Source organism: Bos javanicus, chromosome X, assembly GCF_032452875.1.
Source record: "Bos javanicus breed banteng chromosome X, ARS-OSU_banteng_1.0, whole genome shotgun sequence".
Taxonomy (NCBI): domain Eukaryota; kingdom Metazoa; phylum Chordata; class Mammalia; order Artiodactyla; family Bovidae; genus Bos; species Bos javanicus.
Window position 1 is genome coordinate 129,534,218 of NC_083897.1, and position 24,539 is coordinate 129,558,756.

The window sequence follows — 24,539 nt, forward strand, 5'->3', positions numbered from 1 at the left end:
CTGGAAAGTAAAAAGGAGTTTTTAATTGTCGTGAATTTTTTTTGATACTTCCTGTCCTTTTTCATCAACTTCTTAGGTATATTTTAGCATTAAAAATTTTTTTTTTCCAGAAAAGAATCTAGTCATCTAGGTTTTTAAATTTAATTACTTAGAGTTATTCATTATGCTCATTTATTATTTTTAATCTCTATTTTATTCATAGTTTTAAAACTCCTTGACTTGAAAGGAGCTCATTTTAACATTTCTTGTTTCTTGATAAATGTATTAAAAGTTATAAATTTCCCTCTATACGAGGACATTGCTCTGTGTCCCACAAAACTTGACAAGTAGTGTTTTTATTGTAATTCACTTGAATTTTATTTTAATACTTTACTTCTTAATCAAAGGGGGTTTTAGTAGACTACTCAGTTTCTAATCTCACAGGAATTTTTAGCAATTCTTTAATTTTATGTTCTCATTGTATTATATTACTGTAGGAGACCATAGGTTTTTAATATTGATACTTTGGAATTTATTGAGGCTTCCTTTGTGGCCTATTGCATCATCAATTTTTGAAAATACACTCAAAAAGAATGTGTTGATTTGGATTTAATTAATATCTAATGGCTGCTGCTGCTGCTAAGTCGCTTCAGTCATGTCCGACTCTGTGCGACCCCATAGACGGCAGCCCACCAGGCTCCCCAGTCCCTGGGATTCTCCAGGCAAGAATACTGGAGTGGGTTGCCATTTCCTTCTCCAATGCATGAAAGTGAAAAGTGAAAGTGAAGTCTCTCAGTCGTGTCCGACTCTTAGCGATCCTATGGACTGCAGCCTCCCAGGCTCCTCCGTCCATGGGATTTTCCAGGCAAGAGTACTGGAGTGGGTTGCCATTGCCTTCTCCAATCTAATGGCTAAAGATTATTAATTTGTATATTTAGACCTCCCATGTCTCAGTTTGTTTTTTATTTCTTGATCTGTCAGTCTTAGAAAGAGGTGGATTTAAACATCTAAATAAGTTATTGTTGAATAATTAATTTTCCCCATATTATGAATAATTGCTTTATATATTTTGAAGTTACATTGTTAGATACATACATATTCATGATTACTTTTTCCTTCTGATTCTACTATACTTTTACTTGTATACAAAGACCTGTTTATCCCTTGTATTTTTGGTTTAATTCTATGTTATCAGATATTAAGATGCTATCCCAGATTCTGTCGGCCTGTATCTGTTCGTTACATCTTTTCATTCTTTTTGTTTTCCATCTTTCTGTATCCTTTTGTTTCATTTGTTGTAGGTAGATTGTATATTGTTTAATCTTATTTTTAAACTCAATTTAATGTTCTCTGGCTTTTAACAGTGAGTTTAGAATGCTTAAATTTATTACTCATATTAATTCTGCTCATATTTTATGTTAGCCATTTATTGTCTTTCTTTTCTTTTTTCCTGTTTTCCCCTTTCCTGCTTACCAATGTAAGTCAGTGTAACTGTCACACAACCCTTAATTATTTGGCCAAGCAAGTCTTAAGATGAATATAAAAGATAACTTCATGGAGTTTTTGATTCTTGACAAGGTGGAGAACTAACAGAGGTTGCTAACTCCCCTCTCTCAAAATCAACCATGGAGAAACTTCACAAGTGAGAGGAAAAGAGGGAACCAAGGAATTAACAACAATGAATAAAAAACTCTTCAGACTTTTGGGAACCCATAGGAAGTCATGAATTTGTGCCTCTAGGGATAGTGGCAGTCTGGGGCAATGGACAGACAAATACAGCAGGAATTAGATAGATGAAGGGAGAGCCTTTAAGTTCTCCTCTTACCCTTTCCCCACATTCTCTCAACATGATCATGTCCTTCACATAGAAAAGGGAGAGAGAGCCCAGAATGCCAGTGTTAGCAAGGTTCTCTCAAGGTAGCATGAAAGCATCAGCAGAAGGAGTTGATAAAGAGGTATAGTTTGTCCTCGGCCACACAGGCAGTCACTTCTCCCCTCTTACTGTCTGAATTCCCAGAGCTGATAGATTACAATTTAAGGAGACCACCACCTCACAATATGGCTTCTTCAAGTATTTATAGAAATGATTTAGAAGGATTAGAAGAGTTGCCTGTGGCATAGCAGCATGTGAAGGTGGTTTTATGGTTTGTGAGGTATTCCAGACTTGGATTAATCTACTTGTCTCTCCTTAAAAATCATCATGCGGGATATAAACAACTACAGCCTGAAATTCATCCATTCCAAAATTACATTACTAGAGAGAGTAGCTGGTACCCAAGGAACAGGACCATGCTAGCCAAAAGAATTTTATCTTTGAGTAATACAACATCTACCAAAAAAGCAAATTAAATAATGCATACCACATGAAACAGAGTTACTGAAACAGATGGCATATTAAATACCCTCAAAGAGATAAGGAAGGTTATTTGAATCACGAAGCAGTAAAAGGAAGATTTTAAAAGAACCAAGTGAAAATGTTAAGTATCAAAAATATAATCATAGCAATAAAGATCTTAATAGCTAGGACACGTATGTAGCAGAATGGACCCAGCCAAAGACCACATGACTATGCTAGAAATCTGATTGGAGTGCTTTGCCATAAAACAATAGGAAAGGATAAAAAAAACAAACTGTAAAATAAAAGCCAAGTGATACAGAGGTTTAAAGTGACAAATTATTGACAATAGGAGTCTCACAATGAAAGGGATAATGTATGTGAAAGCAGCAACTGCAGCCTGCAGGACAAATCCAGCCAGTATTTTGTCAAGTTTTACTGGAATACAACCACACCTATTAAAATTCTCTATGGCTGCTTTCATGCTACCATGGCCAATTGAGTTGTTGCTGCAGAGAACATAAGGCCTACAAAGCCTGACATATTTACTATCTGGCCCTTAACAGAAAAGTTGGCTGATCCCTGCTATAACATGTGTGGAAATAGGTGGAATGAGACAGGGTAACCATAATAGGCATTCCCATTCAGAATGAGGTAGAGTAACAAATATGTGACATTCACTGGTCCACAGCAGTCCTAAAACCCCCTGGGACCATGTGGATTGCCTGCTTCAGACAAATTCATGGTAGGGAATGGATTTCAGTCTCATCTAAATCTTAAAGGTAGCATCAACAACTCATATAATGTAGTAGTTTTTTTAAGAGACATCTCTGTGGCATCTGACTTCATAATCAAGGAAACTAGATGGTCAAATTATCTAAGTGGTTCTGAAGCTGCTACATGCTTGAATACTCAATAAGGATGATGGGTGTGAGGCAGATAAGCTTGAAAAGAGACAAGGACTAGGAAAGAGGGGGCCCTAGAAGAAAAGTATGGTAGGAAACAAAAACAGAGGCAGAATATGCAAGGGAACTAGAGGTGACTAGTTTCCTTCTCATGATATGGGGGAGGAAGTTGAAAGCAGACATGGTACCAGTAGGTTCTGGACTGCTCCATACAGGCTTTCATGAAATGTGCAGTAGATACCGTGTGGCTCTCAGAGATTATCAGGGTCAATTATCAGGGTAAATTATCCTTTATCCTGATAATTACAGGAGCCCTCTGTCCCACACCCCACCTCAAGAGCTCTTGGACATAAAGAAAAACTTGCCACCACCTCCACACTAAAACGTATGCTCTCATCTCCGTTTTTCACCTACACTATTGTTGTTAGTGGCTAAGTCATGTCCAACTCTTTGCAACCCCATGAACAGCAGCACACCAGGCTTCCCTGTCCTTCACTATCTCCCAGAGTTTGCTCAAACTCATGTCCATTGAGTTGGTGGTGCCATCCAACCATCTCAACCTCTGTCATCACCTTCTCCTCCTGCCCTCAATCTTTCCCAACCTCAGGGTCTTTCCCAATGAGTTGGCTCTTTGTATCAGGTGGCTACAGTATTGGAGCTTCAGCTTCAGCATCAGTCCTTCCAATGAATATTCAGAGTTGATTTCCTTTAGGATTGACTGGTTTGATCTCCTTGCAGTCCAAGGGACTCTCAAACATCTTCTACAGAACCACAATTTGAAAGCATCAGTTCTTTGGTGTTCAGCCTTCTTTATGGTCCAATTCTCACATCTGTACATGAGATCACCTGCATTGAGACCAACAAAACCAGAAATTCATTACTAACTCCCGAATATTCAGTCCTAGATGTCTAAACTGGTGAATTTGTCTTCTTTTTGCTTTATCTATACAATGCTCTTTAAATAACTACTCTTCATTGAATTATTTATTCAACTATTCAGAACACACAACCGCCCCATTCATAAGCATTTGAGACTACAGAGATGACAATAAGCCATCTTGAAAGATGGCTTTCAAAATTCTAGCTCCTTAAATATGTGATTCAGACTAACAATAAAATACAAAGCTCTACATTTGAGCACAAGTCTGGTAAGCTTTGGAAGTTTCAGGAAAGAGTCAAGAAACAATGAAGAACTCTCATACTTTCCTGAAAAAGAAAAAATCAATGTAAGATCAGAAGCATTTCCAAATCAGCTGAAATTTCCCTTTATTCTGATTGAAGGACCAGTTACCTTCAATCAACTTTGATGCCTTGGCACTTTCTGGGTGTGAAAAAGAGAAAGGAAATGAAAAGACAATGTCAATTAACTGCTCACACTTGCAGATGAGCTCTCACTACACTTGTAAGTCTTCTCTGTTTTCTTCTAATGGCTTCCAGAATTATTCAGACTCCTACAAGTGTGTTCAAGACTTTGGCTCTCTACAAATTATTCTCAGATCCCAAATAAAGGAAGTCCAACTTCCACAGGATTCTTGCTGAGATTAATTCTGCCTTCAAGGGGGTGCATGTGTGTGCTTTCAAGAAAGGGAAAGGGAATAGTAAATTGTGAGGGAAGTTCTGAACTCCCAAAAGCAATGTACATGAAACTAAGAAATCAATGTAGCATCCTACAGAAACGCTGGGGGTACCATTCTTTTTCTTTCTGCTGCTCTTATAAGCTGACTACAAAAGCAACCAGAATTAACTCTGAGTTTCCAAGTGGAAAAATAGTATACTGGAGAATCACAATAGCATCCCAAATTGGAATCAGTTAAATTATGGGTTTCAGAAAAACATGTTTTTGTCTGCATTTTTTTTTTCAGTGTAAGTGTTTAGTAACCTAGGGTCTGAAAGGATTCTTCCACATGTCATTTTAAAAAGAATCAACCATTTTATTTTCAGAGCCAAGTCAAAAAAAAAAGGGGGGTGGGGAGAAAAAAAAAAGATTTCAAACAATTCTTACCTATAGGTCCCCACAGTTTTGAAGTATTACTATGTGCATTATTTATGATGTAAAATTTTCCACCAAGGGCTGATTTACTTTAAGGAGGAAGATGAGTGCTTGCTCTCAGTTTAGGGTGGATTTTCGCTGCAGTTACAGCTAACGTGTGGAGATTTTGTCCTCTGGCTGAGCTGACATGCTGACTCATTTCACTAACAGTGTCTTAAGCCAGCACCATTTCCCGCTGTGACTGAGGCCCTGGAGTTGCTGTGTGTTCTCTCTCTGTGCTTCTTCCTCTCTCTCTCCAGACCCTGAAGAGCCAGAGAGAATTCACCCATGGCACAGTAAGTTAACGAGATAGTCAAGCAAAGTTCAAAGCAAGTTTTCCCACCCACAGTTGGCAGTCAGCCACTCCATTTTCTGCCAGCACTCAAAGTTGGCTTCTCAGAAAATCTATTCCAAAGCTGGCACTTTATCTCAGGAGATTTTAGTCAAAGCATTTGGCACATCAGATTGTCTAAAACACAAGGTTAAGAGCTCAAAATAGCCACTCTATTCTAAGACTGTCTTAAATTAGTGAACATAATTATTAAAAGATTCTGCTACAATTGGACATGAAAACCATACCCTTCCACGAGGTAGCGAGGCAAGACTGCTTTTCCTCCTGATAAATGAACAAGTATTTAATGAGCATGCACACTGTTTGTCCGCTGTGGGAATACAAAGAAAAATAAGACACAGGCATCCCCGTCAAAGAGCTTAAAATTTAATTAGAGAAACAAGACATAAACACATGAAAACAAAAACAGTTTACAAAATTAGAACACAAGGTTTGGACTGCAGCAACATTAATAACTCCAGATGCTCAGTGCCCAGTTTGCAGAATGTGAAAACATTACCATTAAGACATTTGTTGAAATCTAATATATACACAGAAAAGTGTGCATACCGTAATTATATAGCTCCAAGAATTTGTATCAATTGAACACACCAGGTAACCAACACCCAGATCAAGAAGAAGAGCATTACCAGCATCCTGGAAGCCCCTCCTTGGCCCCTAGTCTTCTCCAAGGGTAATCTTATCTTGACTCATATCACCATAGATTTGTTTTGCCTGTCTTGATATAAATGGGATTATGCACTTCGTATTCTTTTGTGTCTGGCTTCTTTCGCTCAACATTGTTTGAAAGAGTTACACATATGTCGTGCAGAGTTGCAGTTCATTCTCATTGCTGTAGAGTATTCCCTTTGGTATATATTACAAAATGTATTTCCCAGTTGATGGACATCTGGATATGATGAGTGGTATTATGAACATTTAAGTTCATGACTTCTGGTGAACACATGTATACCTTTCTGTTGGGACTATACCCATGTGTGGGGTTGCTGGCTTATAGGGTGGGCATATGCTCAGCTTTAGCAGATATCGCCCAACTGATTTCCAAAGCAATTGTGCCATTGACCCTACCTCCTACAGTTTACGAATGTTTGGCCACCCCACATCCTTCCCAACATATTTTCCACAGGACAAGCTATTGACAACACACCAATAGGATAGAGCATGGCTTTGAGCAGAAGCTAACGTGGATTTAAGATACAGTCTCCAGATGTGAAAGTCGCTCAGTTGTGTCCGACTCATTGTGACCTCGAGGACTATACAGTCCATGGAATTCTCCAGGCCAGAATACTGGAGTGGGTAGCCTTTCCCTTCTCCAGGGGATCTTCCCAACCCAGGAATCGAACCCAGGTCTCCTGCATTGCAGGCAGATTCTTTACCAGCTGAGCCAAGGGAAGCCCGATAGCTGAAAGATCTCTTCCTTCAAAGAGAACACCCTAGAGCTGTGAGGACTCAAGTCTGACCCCAGAAGCACAGTTCCCCTCCTTACCCCCATACCCAATCTTGTGTTGTCATGAGACACATGCACATACTCAATCTTCTCCATTACAAAATAAGTTGCCTTAGTTTTCCTAAAGCAAATAAACAAATGTACATATCCTTTAACATAGAGATCAGATTGAAGTATAAATTCTTTCTGGAAACACATCTCAACCAGTCTAATGTTTTCCTTCTTGTTTTCCCATTAATATACCAGAGAGAAAATTCTGCTCCCCATCAAAATTGGAGCCAGTGTAAATAATAAACTTGTAGAGCCATAGATTAAGTAGTCAAATGTCTACATATAATATTGTACTTTTTAATCAATATTTTTATTGATTGAATAAAATAAGTTAGTGTTGTGTTAATTTCTGCTGTATAGCAAAATGAGTCAGTTACATATATATTCAGTTATACATATAATATACATGTATATTATATGTATATGTACTTTCTTTTTTTAAGGGGCTTCCCTCATAGCTCAGTTGGTAAAGAATCCTCCTGCAATGCAGGAGAACCCGGTTCAATTCCTGGGTCGGGAAGATCCACTGCAGAAGAGATAGGCTACCCACTCCAGTATTCTTGGGCTTCCCTTGTGGTTCAGCTGGTAAAGAATCCACCTGCAATGTAGGAGACCTGGGTTCAATCCCTGGATTGGGAAGATCCCCAGGAGAAGGGAAAGGGTACCCACTCCAGTATTCTGGCCTGCAGAATTCCATGGACTGTATAGTCCTTGGGGTCACAAAGAGTCAGACACAACTGAGTGACTTTCACATCTGAAAGCTGTGCCTCAAATCCCTGTCCATGGGGTCGCAAAGAGTCAGGCTTTTTTTAAAATTTTTCTTTTCTGTTATGGTTTATCATAGGATAGTAAATATAGCTCTCTGGGCTATGTAGTAGAACCTTATTGTTTATCCGTTCCATACATACAAGCTTACATCTGCTAACCTCAACCTCCCACTCCATCCCTCCCTCAACCACCTTCCCCTTGGCAACCACAGTCTGTCCTCTGTGTCCATGATTCTGTTTCATAGGTAAGTTCACTTGTATCTTGTTTCAGATTCCACATCAAGGTCATATCATATGGTATTTGTCTTTCTTTTCCTGACTTACTGTCTTTAGGTCCATCCATGGAGAAGGCAACGGCACCTCACTCCAGTACTCTTGCCTGGAAAATCCCATGGATGGAGGAGCCTGGTGGGCTACAATCCATGGGGTCACTAAGAGTCGGACACGACTGAGCGACTTCACTTTCACTTTTCACTTTCATGCATTGGAGAAGGAAATGGCAAGCCACTCCAGTGTTCTTGCCTGGAGAATCCCAGGGACAGAGGAGCCTGGTGGTCTGCCGTCTATGGGGTCGCACAGGGTCGGACACGACTGAAGCGATTTAGCAGCAGTAGCATGTTGCTGCAACTGGGATTATTTTGCTCTTTTTTGTGATAGAGTAGTATTCCATTGTAAATGTGTACCACATCTTCTTTATCCATGCACCCATCAGTGGACATTTAAATTGTTTCCATGTCTTGGCTGTTATGAATAGTGTTGCTATGAACATAGGGGTGCATGCATATTTTCAAATTATACTTTTGTCTGGGTATATGCCCATAAGTGGGATTGCTGGATCATATGGTAATTGTATTTGTAGTTTCCTGAGGAACATCCATACTGTTTTCAACTGTGACTGCACTAACTTACTATAATATTGTACTTTTAAATTTTCACACATGTGTATAATATCACAAATTAAATAAAGCCATGTATTGTTAAAATAGTGCTTTTTTCCAAAGTCATGGGTCAGGAAACATTTTTTTAAATTCATTTTGGACAGGTTTCTATAGCTATGCCTCAATATCTTCATGGTCACTATAGTTATTTTTAACAGCATCAGTTTCAATTCATTCTGAGCTCTTGACATACAGCATCTTTTGATTTCATATATGATGAGAGTGTTGGGAATTCTATCTGAAATTAAAGCATTCCTTTGCACATTTAAAGAAAATTTATGTTATGAGTATTATAATCACCATCCTCTTCAATGGAGCATCTTAATATATTGCTCTATAAAGCAATGCCTAAAAGATTTGTTTACAATATCAAATAATACAGTGGAGTCATGATCCCAGTTATAATTACTAAATCTATTATATTCCTTTTTTTTCATTTTACCTAATCTGTAAAGTTACCTGTATAAACTTCCCAAATTAATATTGATTCAGGTTGTTTTAATGTTCCTCCCCAAATGGTACTTTTCATTCAAACAAAATTAATCAGACTTTACAAAGACTCAAATGGATGGCAATTCCCACTTTCCTGGAGAGAACTTCACCTCTGAGTTTGCTCTCCCTGGCTAAATCAGAATCCACGATGTTACTGAACCACACTTTTTTAAAAAAATTAACTTTTCACTTAAATTTGTCTTTACCCTCTCTACTGCCCCAAACTCTCCCCCATCTCTAGAACTAACATCTGTATATTTGGCTCTTTGCACAGACACCCTTCTCAACCTTAAAGTCATTGTCTAGATACCAAAGAAATAACAAAAATAATAGTAGAGATTCACACTTACACCCACATGTTAGGCATCATGCCATACCCTGTAATCCTTGCAAAAGTAATGCACTAAATTACTATCTCCATTTTATTTAACTTCAGAAAAATTAAGTAATTTGTCCAAGGCCATAGGCCTATTACATTGTATGTATTAACTAGATCTGTCTGATTCCAAAGCTTATATTCTAAACCCTATCATCTTCTGCAGTTGCATTTTTAGACAAGATACTGTGATGATAACACATTAAATTCATTCTATAAGCCAAAGTGTGCAGAATACATCACAGATTGAAGTGCAGATTATGGGAGACAGTTTTCCACAAAGGAAGTACTCTATGTCTTGCTAATTCTGTACTCAGTGAGATACAGACAGATTTCCAGAGCCTGGACACTGTGAGCAGGCCAAACTTATGTTTCTCCTGAGCAGTGAGCCTATCATGGCCCCAAGATAATTTTGGAAAATCCACATCTAAAGTGTGAGCTATGTGTGCACAATGGCTAAGCACTTATACAGAACTTCTGGAGGCTTCTGTTCAAAGAGCCAGAGTTCCTAATGAAACAGCATTTGAAGAACTTAAGAAAAGCAGAAAGTTAGAAAAAGGATGCCCTTCTAAATCTGTTGCGTCTCCTCATCAGAACTCCTAAAATCTAGAAAGGAAAGGCTAAGAGGCATATGGGGTTGAAGTGAAGAGCAAAGGCTTTAGAGTTAGAAACTTGACCCTGCCACTGACTGCCCAGCACTGTACACAACACTTATCTTCTTTTTCAAGTCTGTAAGATGTAAAATAACAACTATAATATAATAATACATTCATATAGGAGTCACGAGGGGCAAATTCACCTATGCCTGTAAAATACAGGAATTTTATTTTTATGTGCATGTGGGAAATCATTTAAAAAATGATGAGATGATGATGATGATTTCAATTCTATTTTATAAACATCTTCAACCCAAGCTTAAGTGACTGGAGTATCCCTTCTCACTGCATTTAAAGTATCTAGTGTTTGCCCAGGAAAATGGGGGGAGGGGGGAAGAAACTTAGGGAATGTGAGGGCAGAGCATCCCCATTTTTTCACCATACTCCTTGTTTCTGAGTTTGTTTTGCCACACAGTAACACTCCTCTCAGCCCACTCAATGCCAAGACTCACATCACCATCTGAAGTAACATCTTCAAGATGAAAGGAAAAACAGATAAAAGGATGCCAGTGATGTCTCAATTCAAGCCATGGGAAATATAGCTAAATTTGTCATTCTTCCCATCCCATGTGAACAAAACTGCCTTGTACCTGCCACACAGTAGCTCTATAACTAGTACACGGGTTGGGAAAAAGAACATCTGATTTTAATTCTTAATCATCTTGAATGATGCTAGACCTATTTTTGCCAGCTTTTTACAACTTTCTATTATGGAAATTTTAAAATCAACAAAGTTAAAAGGGACTCCCCTTGTACCCATAACCCAGTTGAAAAAGTTATCAATTCATGGCCAAGTGTATTTCTTACATGCTCCTATCCACTTCCCCCCTCCTTTTACTTTATTTTGAAACGAATCCTAGATCTCAAATCATTTTAACCTTAGGTATTTCAGCAGGTGACTCTAAATAGTGATTCTTTTCTAAGGCATAACCATATTATTATCATTCCCACCAAAAAGTTAATAATTACTCCTTAATAACATTAAATATGCAATAAGTGTTCAAATTCCCCTAATCTCATACTCTTTACACTTTGTGTTAGAATCAAAATAAGGTCCAAATTTTGCAATTAGTAAATTAGTAGATGTCTCTTAAGACTCTCTCAGTTTTACATTTGAAAGCACTCTCTCTCATTCTCTCTCATTTTCCAATGCAGTTTGGCCATTGAGAAAAGCTTGTTCCTTGCCCTTAAAGCCTGACAGTCTAGATTTTGCTAATTGCATCCCTATGGTATCGTTTAATATGATCCTCTGTTCCCTATAATTGATAGCTTAGTCTAGACGCTTGATCAGATTCTAGTTTGGTATTTTAACAAGAAAAACTTTATATACGGTATTTTGCACTTTCCCAAGGAGGCATATAGTATCTAGTTGCATCTCTTTTTAATGTGGTATCCATTGATGATCATTGTCCAGATTCAGTTTCTTTTTAAAATAAGCTTTAACTATAGTTTATTCCAATATTTTTTATAAACTAGATTTGACTTGATTAGGTGCTAGTCATCTGGGCAGAGATCTAGCCATTTTAGAAAAGAGATTTATCTCATTCTTCTTTATGCCCTCAGTGGTGAGAGCATGATGCCTGTGACATCACAGGCACTCCAAAACTGTTAACCAAATTAAATTGGAAAACCAATATTTCCTCTAAAATATAATTTATGCAAAGAGGTGCATGCTTTTTCCCTCTCATCTTATAGAGTCAAGTTCTTATAGAGTCAAGGACCTCACCACTACCCTAACACCTAGGCTGCCTATTCCTTCTAATTTAGTCATCAAATTCTCCTCACACACATAAAGAAGAAATTGCTATGCCTGGAATTGAGTGGCTGCAAAGGCTAACATTAGTTTTAATTCTTCCATCACATCTGCTTAAATTTCCTCATTAAGACTTCAGGTACAATTTTCTCTATAGCATTACCTGGGCTGTGTATGCAAATTATATCCCTGCTTACACAATTGAGCATTTAGAGCATGAATATATTTTCTTCCCTGCTGTGATAAGGAACAAAAGGAAATTTGGTTCGCACAAAGTAGGAAACACCTTTCAATTGTCTTATTCTACTTTTTAAACGATTCATTGTAACAGTACCTGGCAGGACTCGTGGCCCTGGGGGTTAATGATCCACCTTTGCCACACCCCAGGCTCTCTCTTGATCTTTTGACAGACTTAGAAAATAGGACCAAAGCAGCATTAAGCAGAGGTCTCCATAGAGGCTTGTTCGACATATAGAAATGATCCTCATGCATAGTTTCTAGTTTTGGTTCAGCTGTGGCCCTTCACTGTCAGAAGTCTTTGGAGAAGCTGTTTACCTCCACTCTGTCCCCTTCTCCCATTTCACAGCCTCTTCAGCCTCCTGCAATCCCATTTTTATACCTACCTCTCTCTAGCAACTGTTTTTGGTGGCCAACATAGCAAACCAAATCAACTTTCCTCAGTTCTCATCTCGCATGATGGTTTTGTGGGTTTCATGTTGTTGAGCAGCTCTTCCTTTTGAAACACCTCTCTCAACATCTGTCTACACACTGATTCCCCTTCTACTTCTCACACTTCTCTTCATTCTCACTTGCTGTTTTCTCTTCCCTTATTAACCTTTAAAATACTGAATTTTCCTATTGCTTTTACTGACGACAAATTCTTTTCTTATCCTTTTGCAATATTTCATTAGGTAGTCTTCTTCCAAAACTTGATCTGTCCTTGTCTGGAAGTTCATGTTAGCACAAGTCTGTGTACTCAATGTACAATGAGGCCAAACAAATGGAAACATCAGAGTTTGGAGCAAAGAAAGTTTATAGCAGGGCCATGCAAAGAGACAGGTGGTTCATGCTCTAAAACACTCTGAGCTCCCTGAAGGGTTTAGTCAAAACATTTTTTTAAATTTTATTTATATTTGATTTACAATGTTGTGTTAGTTTCTGCTGTACAGCAAATTGAATCAGTTATACATATACATGTGCCCCCTCTGTTTTGGGTTTCCTTCCCATTTAGGTCACCACAGAGCATTGAATAGACTTCCCTGCGCAGCAGGTTCTCATTAGTTATCTATTTTATACATGGTACTGTATGTATGCCAATCCCAATCTCCCAATTCATCCCTCCCTTACTTCCTCCCCTCATTATCCATGTTTGTTCTTAATACCTGTATCTCTATTTCTGCTTTGCAAATAAGTTCAATTGTACCATTTTTCTAGATTCCACATATAAGCAATATGATATGATCATTTGTTTCTTCTCTTTCTGACTTACTTCACTCTATCTAACAGTCTCTAGGTCTATCCATGTCTCTGCAAATGGCACTATTTCATTCCCTTTTATGGCAGAATAATATTTCATTGTATACGTTCACCACATCTTCTTTATTCCTCTGTTAATAGACATCTAGGTTGCTTCCGTGTCTTGGCTACTGTAAATAATGCTGCAATGAACATTGGGGTACATGCATCTTTTTGAATTACGGTTTTCTCCAGGTATATCCCCAGGAGTGGAACTGCTGGGTCGTATGGTAGCTCTACGTTTAGTTTTTTGAGGAACCTTCATCCTGTTATTCTTAGTGTCTGCACCAATTTACATTCCCACCAACAGTGTAGGAGGGTTCCCTTTTTTCCTTATCCTTTCCAGCATTTATTGTTTGTAGATTCTTTGATGAGGGCCATTCTGAAAGGTGTGAGGTGATACCTCATTGTAGTTTTGATTTGCATTTCTCTAATAATGTGTGATGTTGAGCATCTTTTCATGTGTTTGTTGGCCATCTGTTTGTCTTCTTTGCAGAAATGTCAGCAAAATATTTTTAAAACCCAGGTGACAGAGCAGGGTTGCAGGGTACATGATCAACTTGTGCACAATTCACTGATTAGCTGATGGTGAGGTAGGAGGGTGATGTCACAGGGGTTAGCATTACCAATCCTTAGGCTCCAGGAGGCCTGGGGCTATGTGCTCATGGTCATCAACTAGTTAACATCTTCCATTTGATGGGGAATTTTCACATTTGCAAAACAACTCAGAAAATTTGCATCAAATTTCGTCATCTAGGTACTTCAGAGAGGAACTGAAGCAGAGGATGTCGGGGAAGGGCCTGTTCCCGGAAGGCCCATAGGGTCCTGCTGGGTTACATTCAAACTCACATCTCTGGTTGCACACTGGCAGAGCTGCAAAGGAATGTGCAATCGGCACGTATCCAAATAAAGTTCTTAGCTCTTCCGCATCTATTTCTTGCCCTCTGTCACTGCCTTTCACAAATCTGTAGAAACTTCAACCCCTCCATAGTATCCTTTACTCTGTCTTCTTCCCATTCTCCACATCTAACTGGTCAGCGGATTTTTTTTTTTTTTTTACTTAGTACACCAGAGGTCTACTACAAAAGCGTCATCCCTTCTGCCCTTTGGCTCTACTTTGCCTAGTTTATATCCCAACCTCCTTGCACCTAAGCCTTCACAGTGGCCTTCTAAATGTGTGCCAGTCTGTGCCTCTCTGCAGCCGTCATTCACACCACTGCCACATTTATTCATACCTTCCTGAGAGGCACATTGGCTTCCACTGGCTGCCAATGCCCTTCATGACATGGACCCAATTTCTCTTTCTAGCCCTGTAAGTCAAAGAGTCTCTGGGGCTTCCAGAAGCAGAGGAAATTTGCAGAAAGCTAGAACTCCTATCAGAGGAAAGCAAGCAGAAGGGCATGCTTGAGTGGGGAAGCAACGGAAACCAAAGCACTGACATTGAAAACATTGTTTTATTAAAGGGAAGCCAAAGGAGAGATAAGCTAATTGGCAAGGAAGGCTGCTGTCATGTAGAGAGAGATATGGTCCAATCAATAGGATGGAGAAAAATCATTAGCAAGAGTCTTATAATCAGACATGAATTTAATAACAAAGTTATGTTCATTGCCATGTATATTACCTATCGCTGCATACAACTAACTGCTCCAAACCTAATATTCTACAGCAGACCCAATAAAATACTCACAAGTTTGTTAAGTGTTCTTATTTCTATTGTAGGCTGTCAATCCCAATTGTTAACAACTCCATTAAATATAAAACTTCCTTTCCAAGCTACTTGCAAACATGTTACATAAATGCTGCATATTTCCCCCTTACCTCTTTCCAGCTTCTCCAGCTTCTAAAAATAACACCTCAGATGCTGCTTTGTTCACTGTTCTAGCTCCCACTTGCACACCTATCATGTTCAGAGCCCAACTGGGACACATCGCTCTCATTGGCATTTCTTTTTTGTGTCTCCATTCTTCCTGCTCATATAGCATTTTTTTTTAATTTTTTTGAAATTCATTTTTTTTAAAAATGAAGTTTAATGCTACTGAGGAAATTATGCTCTGCCATGGGAATGAAAAAGCTACAAGTCATTTTTCTCTTCTGATTGCCCTAGCAGCCCCAGAAGATATCCTTTGTGGCCAATATAAGAGGTCTCTTATGTACATTAGGAAAGTAATAAGGACAATAATAGTCAATGACTGACAATATTTATTTAAAAGCTTAGACTATGAGCCAGACACTGTGCCAGGCACTTCATATGTATAATCATTCAATCATCACATCACTCCAATAACTAGGTTTATTACACCTTTTTCAGATAAGCAAATCAAAACTGGGAGGGTTTAAAAAACTTGACCCAAGGTCACAAATCTCTGTGGCAGGACCCACTTTCAGACCTAAATCCACATGGTACCATAAGTCATGTTCTGCATGCAGATAATCACATATAAATTTTGAAATAGAAGCCTGTGTCCAGTATCTTAGGTTGGGTTCTCCCAAAGCAGGCCCAGAAACAAAGAGGCCCAGTCCTCTACACACACCAGGAGACGAGGCAAGAAGTGATACAGGGGAGGGAAGAAAGCCAATAAAGAACGTGCATCCTCTGAGGAACTCTGGAAGCCAGCCTACAGCACTAGAGCATGCCTCAGAGTCCATCCAACCAGTAGACAAGGAAACTGAGAAAGTTCTCCAGCAACTCCTACGTCTGTTATTGGTTGAGAGCTATGTTGGAGGCAGTAGAAGCTTGCTCTGAGCACAGACTGAGCACACTCCCCAATCAGAAAAAGACCTCAGACACAGAATCCCAGACATTCAATAGAAAGCAGCCTGCAGCAAGTCGAGTTGAGCTCTGAGGGGTGCAGCCAGGGCACCAGGAGTATCTGCTCTATACACAGATGGCCTGGGAACTCAAAAAGGAAAGACAGAAAACCCCAGTCCCTGGGCACACACACACTGCTTCACACACCAGCCTCTGGACTCAGCTTAGCAGCTGGGATTTCTCAGCACTCTCTTTCACCTTCTTTCTTTAATAATGCTCTCTTTGCTATCTCTAGCTGAGCAGTATGAACTGTCAAGGAGTCACAGGAATGACTGTGAGGCTGCTACCACGGAAAACAGCAGGGACCCCAACCTACCCTTCCACCACTGCACACCAGGACTGTCTTCTCTCCAGCATTCCCCTCCATTGTGGAAATCAGTACCTTCCATGATAAAAGATTTCTCACATGTCTCCTTAGGCTGCAAAGACTGAATACTCTAATAGCCCCCAAAGTCCAACTTTTGGAGACCAAGATGAGGTCATTTTGAAAGACAGGATCCCATTTCTGGAAAAAAAAAAAAAAAAGACCTGCCTTAAATTTATTTTTTTAATGTATCTTATTGAAGTGTAGTTGATTTTCAATGTCTTAGGTTCTGGTGTACAGCAAAGTGAATCACTCATACATATATATAATAGTTTGCATTTGCTAAATCCCAAATTGCCAATCCAGCCCTTCCTTGCTCCCCCTTGTGAAAGTCACTCAGTCGTGTCCAACTCTTTGCAACCCCACTGTAGCTCACCAGGCTCCTCTGTCCATGGGGAATTCTCCAGGCAAGAATACTGGAGTAGGTTGCAATGCCCTCCTCCAGCGGATCTTCCCAACCCAGGGATGGAACCCAGGTCTCCCACATTGCAAGCGAATTCTTTACCATCTGAGCCACCAGGGAAGCCTGTTGGCCTTCCTTAAATTTCTTCATTCAAGATTATATAATTCTAAAGTTTATAAGTTTAAACCTAACCAAGAGAGCTACATATTGCATAGTTCTTTGGGGTTAAATAACTCTCTAAATAATTTTATCAGTTGGGCATTTTAGTAGTAATGACAATATTAATACAGTTGATGGTTCTTTATGTGCCCAGCCATCTGGTTAACCCATTATTTCCAATTATAACCATAAGAGATTCTTGCAGTTTAAAAATCAAAAACCTGTGGGTGTGTTCACAGGCACTTCCAGAGCACCCATTCCTATGTGCCCCAAGCTTTATAGGCTTTAGATACCAAACACACAGAGGAATGAAAAGTGGCTCAGTTAGATTATAATAGTGAGGTCTGGGAGAGAGGGCTCTAGGCTGGCCCAAGCAGGGGAGATTAAAATCCATCTTATTCTCTTTCTTGCATGTCCCAAATTAGTGTAACATCCACTTGCATAATTTTCCTCAAACTTTCCTTCCAACATTTTTCATCCTCTCATCACTTTGCTCCCTTCCCAGAAAAAGAAGAAAAAGATCAGAGTCCAGCTGGTTAAACAACTTGTTCAAGGGCACATGACAAAGGCAGATTCAGGGTCCAAACCAAAGTTTTTTTTTCCTTGCCGTCACAGTGCTTTTGTAGCATTCCCCAGGGTCGATCGCCATTAAAACACTAAAGAAATGATTGCTAAGAAATGAGCTATTTTCATAAATAAGAAATATAGAGTACTTCAGAAAGCTTGAAATATTATAATATCCTGCAAAATGCTTGATTTATTCATGAATGCTGCTATATTCTCCATGAGGACTCAAATTAACAATGTCATCTACGTTTGTTCTTGGAAGAAGAAAAACTTGTTAGAATGCAAAGAATTCTGAGATCATCTAATCATGGGCTCCCAGACCTAAGGCCCAGAGAAGTTAAGTAACTAAAAGAGGCTCAGCTAGCTAGTTAGCCCTCTGCTCCGGTTAGATCCAGGGTTTCCCAACTTCAAGTCTGTAGCTTTGCCATCCACCCCACCAAACTGCTTCTTTTCATTCAAACTGCCCCCTTGGACAATTGTAGATGGTCACAGTTTTTAGCACTGATGCAAATTTTGATCAATTCCACTGCCTCACATTTCTAACCATTCTCAGAAACGTTTATCCCACAGGCATCTAAGATAGTGCTGTAATAACAGGATTTTTTTAAATGTCTTTTCTCAGAAAGAAATAACCAGCCAGAGCTCCAGGCTTCTGCTTCATCGTTATATAATACTTGTCTGGGACTGCAAATCACTTGCAAAAGGACAAGGCCTGGAGGAGGCGAGGGTGGGTGTGAATCTTTTGTGGTTTCTTGAGTAACGTGAGACGATCTGTCATTTGAGAGAGGCCGGAGCCTGTGCTCTCACATCCCTACGCGATCAGGCTCTTTTCTGTCATCTTTGGAAACAGTTTCTGAGGCTGTCACTGAATTGGGGTGGAATACAACAGTTGCAGACAGAGCTGCTTTTCTCTCTTCCCTTCCACCCAAGTAAGAGAACAGGCTAATAATAAACCAAAGTTCTAGAACTTGCTTTTGAACTGAAAATACCTCCGAAGAAAACCTGTTTCTTCCATCCTGCAAATGGAAGGAGACGCGATCAGAGCAGGGAACTGGCGTATTTTCTGTGAAAGTCCGCCCTCTAGTGATGTATTTCGGTAACGACTGGCTCTCGGGAGAAGTAAACAAAATTACCATACCAAAAAGAATTTTTTATGGGGGAGGGAGACCTATAGCGAACTCATTAATGTTCAACTTTACAGTCCTAAGTTAGCGGTTATGGAGGATCCACTGAGAGATTTGCACAAGGGAAATTCAAAACACTTCTGTTACTTGGGGAGCTCTCCAAATACCTTGTTGCCGGGCGTATTTATAGAGAAGTGAAAATACAGCAACTCCGAAGGGGCAACGGTGGAAAGATTTTGGTTATTTGCATTAAACCCTCAGCAAAATAGTCGGAAGCAGTGTGAGGTCGCTTCAGATGGGCAGATGGACAAGAATACCAGAGCAAGTAGAAATACTTTTTACAAAATGTTTTGACTAAAAACGAATGAAGTTTTTTTTTTTAACACAGTACAATAAGCTGTGCCTTCAGTGGAAAACCCTCCACTGATGACTCTTGTCTTTCTACTCTTTTGCCTCCTTGTAAAAGCCCAGCAAGCTGCTGCTTATCTTTACTTCAGTATTTAGATTGAAAGGGCAGTGAGAGAAAGCCTTTATTAAGCATTCCACTCAGCCATATTCCATTCCGTGGTTCCTGCTTACATTTGATAAGGAACGAATTCCAATGATCTACGGTTAGCTGCTAGTAGCGAGAGAATTTTTCCCTCATAATTCCCTTCCCTGCTTCTCCTTTTTCACTCTGCTCACCCTCCCACACCTAATTCAGACCCCCTAAACTGCCTCCATTATTCATCCCAATCATTCCTCACCAAGCCATGCACAGTCATCCACGTTTATTTCCTTAAAGATTCTCAGTTTAACCTCTTGGTGCCTGAGTCTAGCACTCACTGGGACTGAGCACAAGTTTTCCAGTACCCACTCTTGAGCCGATTGAACGGGAGCCCATCAACAAACAGACTACGTTACATAAGCCAAGATCCAGGCTAGCTATGATCATACCACCACAGCTTCACCCACGTGCTTGGAGAATCTCCACCAGCCCCTGGTGAGAAGCAAACCCAGACGTCTGTAGCTGTGTGTACATTTTGTGCCAGGCAGCAAGCACTGGGGTATAGAATAGACTCTCTGCATTTGTGTATTCTGAAATGGAAATACTTAGCAGAATTCATGTTGCCCCAAGGGGAATACAGAAACATGCTTTCCTTTTAAATTCCTTCAGCTCTTTATTAAGAATAGCAGTGTGCGGGGGGCGGCTTTAGCTCATTTGCCTTACTACCTGGTCAGCATGGGTTTCGTGACTAGGGTGAACAGAGCAGCCGTGATTCCTTCTTCCTGCTCCTTGCCTGAGCTTTCTCAGTTGGCTGCTCTGTAAGAAGAAAAGAGGGCATCACGAGAAATTGAATACCCTCTGTGATAACCTGAATCATAGCTGCTCAGGTTCCAAACCCCATTTAAAGAAGTCTAAATCTGAGACGGAGATTCGCTTTGAGAAACGAGCAGGCAAGTAAAACCTCTCTCCACTTGGACAGAGATTGTCATTAGAAAAAGGAGACTGGAATTGTAGTCATTTTTCATACTGCGTGATTTCAGTTGATTCTAAGTAGGTCGTTGCACTTCGCCTCTGCTCCTCTGTTCAGCTGATGCTCATTCAGATATGGGCAGATGACAGCAATGATTGAGCATTGCAAGTGGAAATAATATTTTCCTACCAAGATACCATACACACATTTAGTATGCAAGAAAATTCCCTTCTAACATTTTTGAGATCAAATTTATATTATATGGATATTCTCTCATTGTTATAGGTTTAACATTACATTGTAGAAGGGAGATCATTAGAATTCTAAAAGGGAGAGCAAAGAAGGAGGAGATGGAGAATAGAAAATGGAAAGGGGGAGAAAAGAAAAGAAGAAAGTGAAAGGGTCCCGGAATATTTAAAGGTATGAAAGAGAGCAAGTCTCACTCTAAGAGTGACGATCAGTTCATTGTTGCTAATTCGAGAAAACTAATGGCTTCTGAAAGCTCATCAGACTCTAAGGTTAGAGGTATCCCAGCTATACACAGCCCCCTCCCCACTGAGAATCATTACTGACAACAATGCAATAATAATACTGAGAGTGATATAGTGGGAAACGTCACTGATATGAGAAGTTATACATGAGAATCACATGGAGGGAGAAAGAATAGGCTGAGGACCCTGGAAATAAGCAAGGGAGAAAGAAATGAATTCCTTCACTGCAAATGAAAGACACCAAAAACACATTTGAAGGTAAGCTATAGAAACTCTCAAAGAGGAAAGTAAACCCAGAAATTAAGTCATTGAATACCTACAATACCCCCATTCCAAACAATATAGGAAAACAACAACTCCTTGTTAATAAGTGAAGAGGAGTGTGTCATTCTCAGGGACAATTGGTCACTATGTGGCAGTCACTCTGCAGAGAGCTGGAGTCTACATTTTTCCCACGACTGTCAGAGATTATTGTTATGTAAATGTGGGTGGGTGACGACTAGTTTTGGGTTCAGTGAGGATATTTTAAGCATTTTTGGATTAATAATTTCTAAATTCTTCAACAAAGGCTTTCCAAAACCTAAAGTCTGAATTGTCTTCAATTACAAAGTTCTGAACTTCTTTATGAGTTGCCTTTCTTCTAGCTTTTGTTGTTGATGATGGTGGTGGTGGTACAGGTGGTATTTTGTTGTGACAACGATGAAGTTGTACAAATAAGACGATGAGGTTGTACAAATAAAGGAGACAAAAGGGATAGGTCTTTTACACTGCAGCAGTTTCTGGTAAGAATTGATTCTTATGAAGGGTTTTGCTGCCATCTAGTGGCTATTATGTAGAACTGCCTTATTCTGACGTAAAATTCATTGAACTAGATTTTTTAATGCACCTACACTATGCCGAAAGTTAGTCATTTAAAACACTAATACTACATGGGAAAATTATTTGGAAAAGAATGAATATATGTACTTGTATAGCTGAACCACTTTGCTGTACACATGAAACTAACACAACATTGTAAATCAACTGTACCTCAATATAAAATAAAAAATAATAAAAAACAAAAGCAGTTTTAATAAAAGTAGATTTAAAAAAATACTCATACTACTGTTTTTAAAATACTGCTAATGATTATTTACCCTGCCACTGATATGTCCCTAGTATACTGGAAGAATCAGCTAGTTTGATGTAAACTAAACCAAGAATAATAGAGAGTCGGACACAACTGAGCAACTGGGCACACTCACACACACGATGCTGACTACATGTCAGACAGCCACCTAAGTGCTTTACATGTTTTAACTCACCTAATAGTCTCAATAACCCTTTAAGGTACTATTTTTAGCCTCATTTAAAGAGGGAGCTAAGGCTCAGAAGGATTATATAATTCCCCTAGAGTCACACAGAGTAAATGCTGGAGCCAGGCTGTGAACCAGGCCAACTGGCTGGAGTTCTACTATGGTAGAGTCGTATGACAAGTATAATCAAAGGAATATATAGTAATTTTAGGAAATAAGTCATGGCAAGAATTTGGAGTAGGGGAGAGATCTAAAATATATTTAGGGGATAGATTTAATAGGACTTGGTGGACAATTGGATGAGGAGCAAAGGAGGAAGGAAGTTGTTAGTTTCTGGGTAAGCAAAATGGGAGATGGTAATCAATCAAGAAAGTACATTTTGAAGTAAGCATAAATGGGAGGAGAATGGGTGAAGGTCAGACTCTCATTTCTTGTGTAAAGGCTTAGAAGTGATGAGAAGTAAACTATTTCAATGAAAACTTTTAACATTAGGAAAAGATCTCTGCATGATTAGGCAAACTATTCCTTAATATTGTGAATCATTGACTTGAGGAAGGCATATAAGATTATACTAATCTAATAGGACTTTGTAACACCTTTGATATTTCTGAAATGGAAAATGTTTACCATGAGGTATACCTATATCTAAATGTTCAAATGTTTTACTATAGAGTATACCAAAAGTGTGTAATGTGGGGTCCCCTATATGTTCTCATGAAATTTTTCACAGTTCTATTAAAGCTGGAGAGGACTTGGAGTTCATGTATTCCAACCCCCTCATTTTGCAAATATAGAAAGCTATGTCAAGGGAAATTAATATTTTTGAGCACCTACATTATAATAAGGAACTGAAGGAGTCATTCTGTGGGATTAAAAGAAGTGTAATACAGAGATCTTATTCTCAAGTTTATGCGTTAGTTGGAGAGATGACAATATAGTGTACAAAACAGTTTTTCTTCTGATCTGCTCAGAATCCATTCCCTTCTTTTGGTCACAGCACCATATATTTCTTTGGGGAAGCCACTCCTCCACTCTGAGTGATTTATCTGGAGCGGACATCACCCCTGGTTCCAAGTGATACAACCTAGCCAATAAAACTAGTAGCCTGTTTCCATGGTGATTAGTTGATCCAGGGATGGGCTCATTGCATAGCCCAGTCAATAAAAGAAAATGAATGATTTTTAACACTTTTTCGAAAAAATGCGCTCTTTCCACTCACTGAGGTTGCCAAACTGAAAGGAAGTCAGTCTAGAACTGCTGGAGGCAACCATGTGAAGAGTATCCTGAGAACAAGGCTGCCAGTGGAAAGAAGACCAAGAGAAAAAAAGACTTTGAAAGTTGCTGGCCATGTCTCATTCTCTAAATCAAATGACCCTAGAAGTTTCCAGATTCAGCATCCTCTTTACCATGAGTTCTCCATTCCTGAGGTCTTTATTTTAATCATCCACATGCTTAACAGAATTCTCTTTCTGAGAAGTTACATTCCTTGATTCTCATGTCTCCCTGTTGCCTTTTTAATTGAATGATTGGTTAGCTGGGTATAATACTCTTGAGTCCCATTTTCTTTCCCACCTGAATTTGCAGATATTATTCCATTGCTTTCTGACATTAAATGTGGCTTAGGACTGCCAGATAAAATACAGGATGCCCAGTGAATTTTAAATTTCAGATGAATGATGAATGTTTTTAGTATAGGGCTGTTCCAAATGTTGCATCTAAATTTTAAAATTTAACTGGGGAGCCTATATTTTTGTTTGCTGCACTGAGAAACCTTAATAATGCTTTGGAAAAGTTACAGGAAAGTCTAATTACTCTTCCACCTCCTTACCCTGTAGATGACTTGCTTTTCTATTTTCTAATTACCTGCACACCAAAATTTCTTTTTTAAAGTTGAAGGTCAATAATGAATATAATTTGTTTTCTTTCTTTTTTCCATGGTACAAAGGATACATTTTTGATATTAATATTTCCTTTTACCTTCATTTCAGTAACACAGTTGTCTACTATGTTGGATTACCTATTTTCCATTTCATCTTTCCTATTTACCTTTTTGCCTCCACATATATGTACTAAGACTATCTCAAATATTTTCCTATGCCTATTTTCAACCTTAAAATAGTCTTCTCCTTGCTGTCTCAAATTAATTTTTTAAAGTGTAATGGTAAACAAATTTCTTAACCTCTGAAGTCTCCCTTTTCTCACTTTGTTGTTTTATCATCTGTCTACTACTACTTGTTTTATTGAATTTATATTCTTACAAAGTCTTTTGTAATTT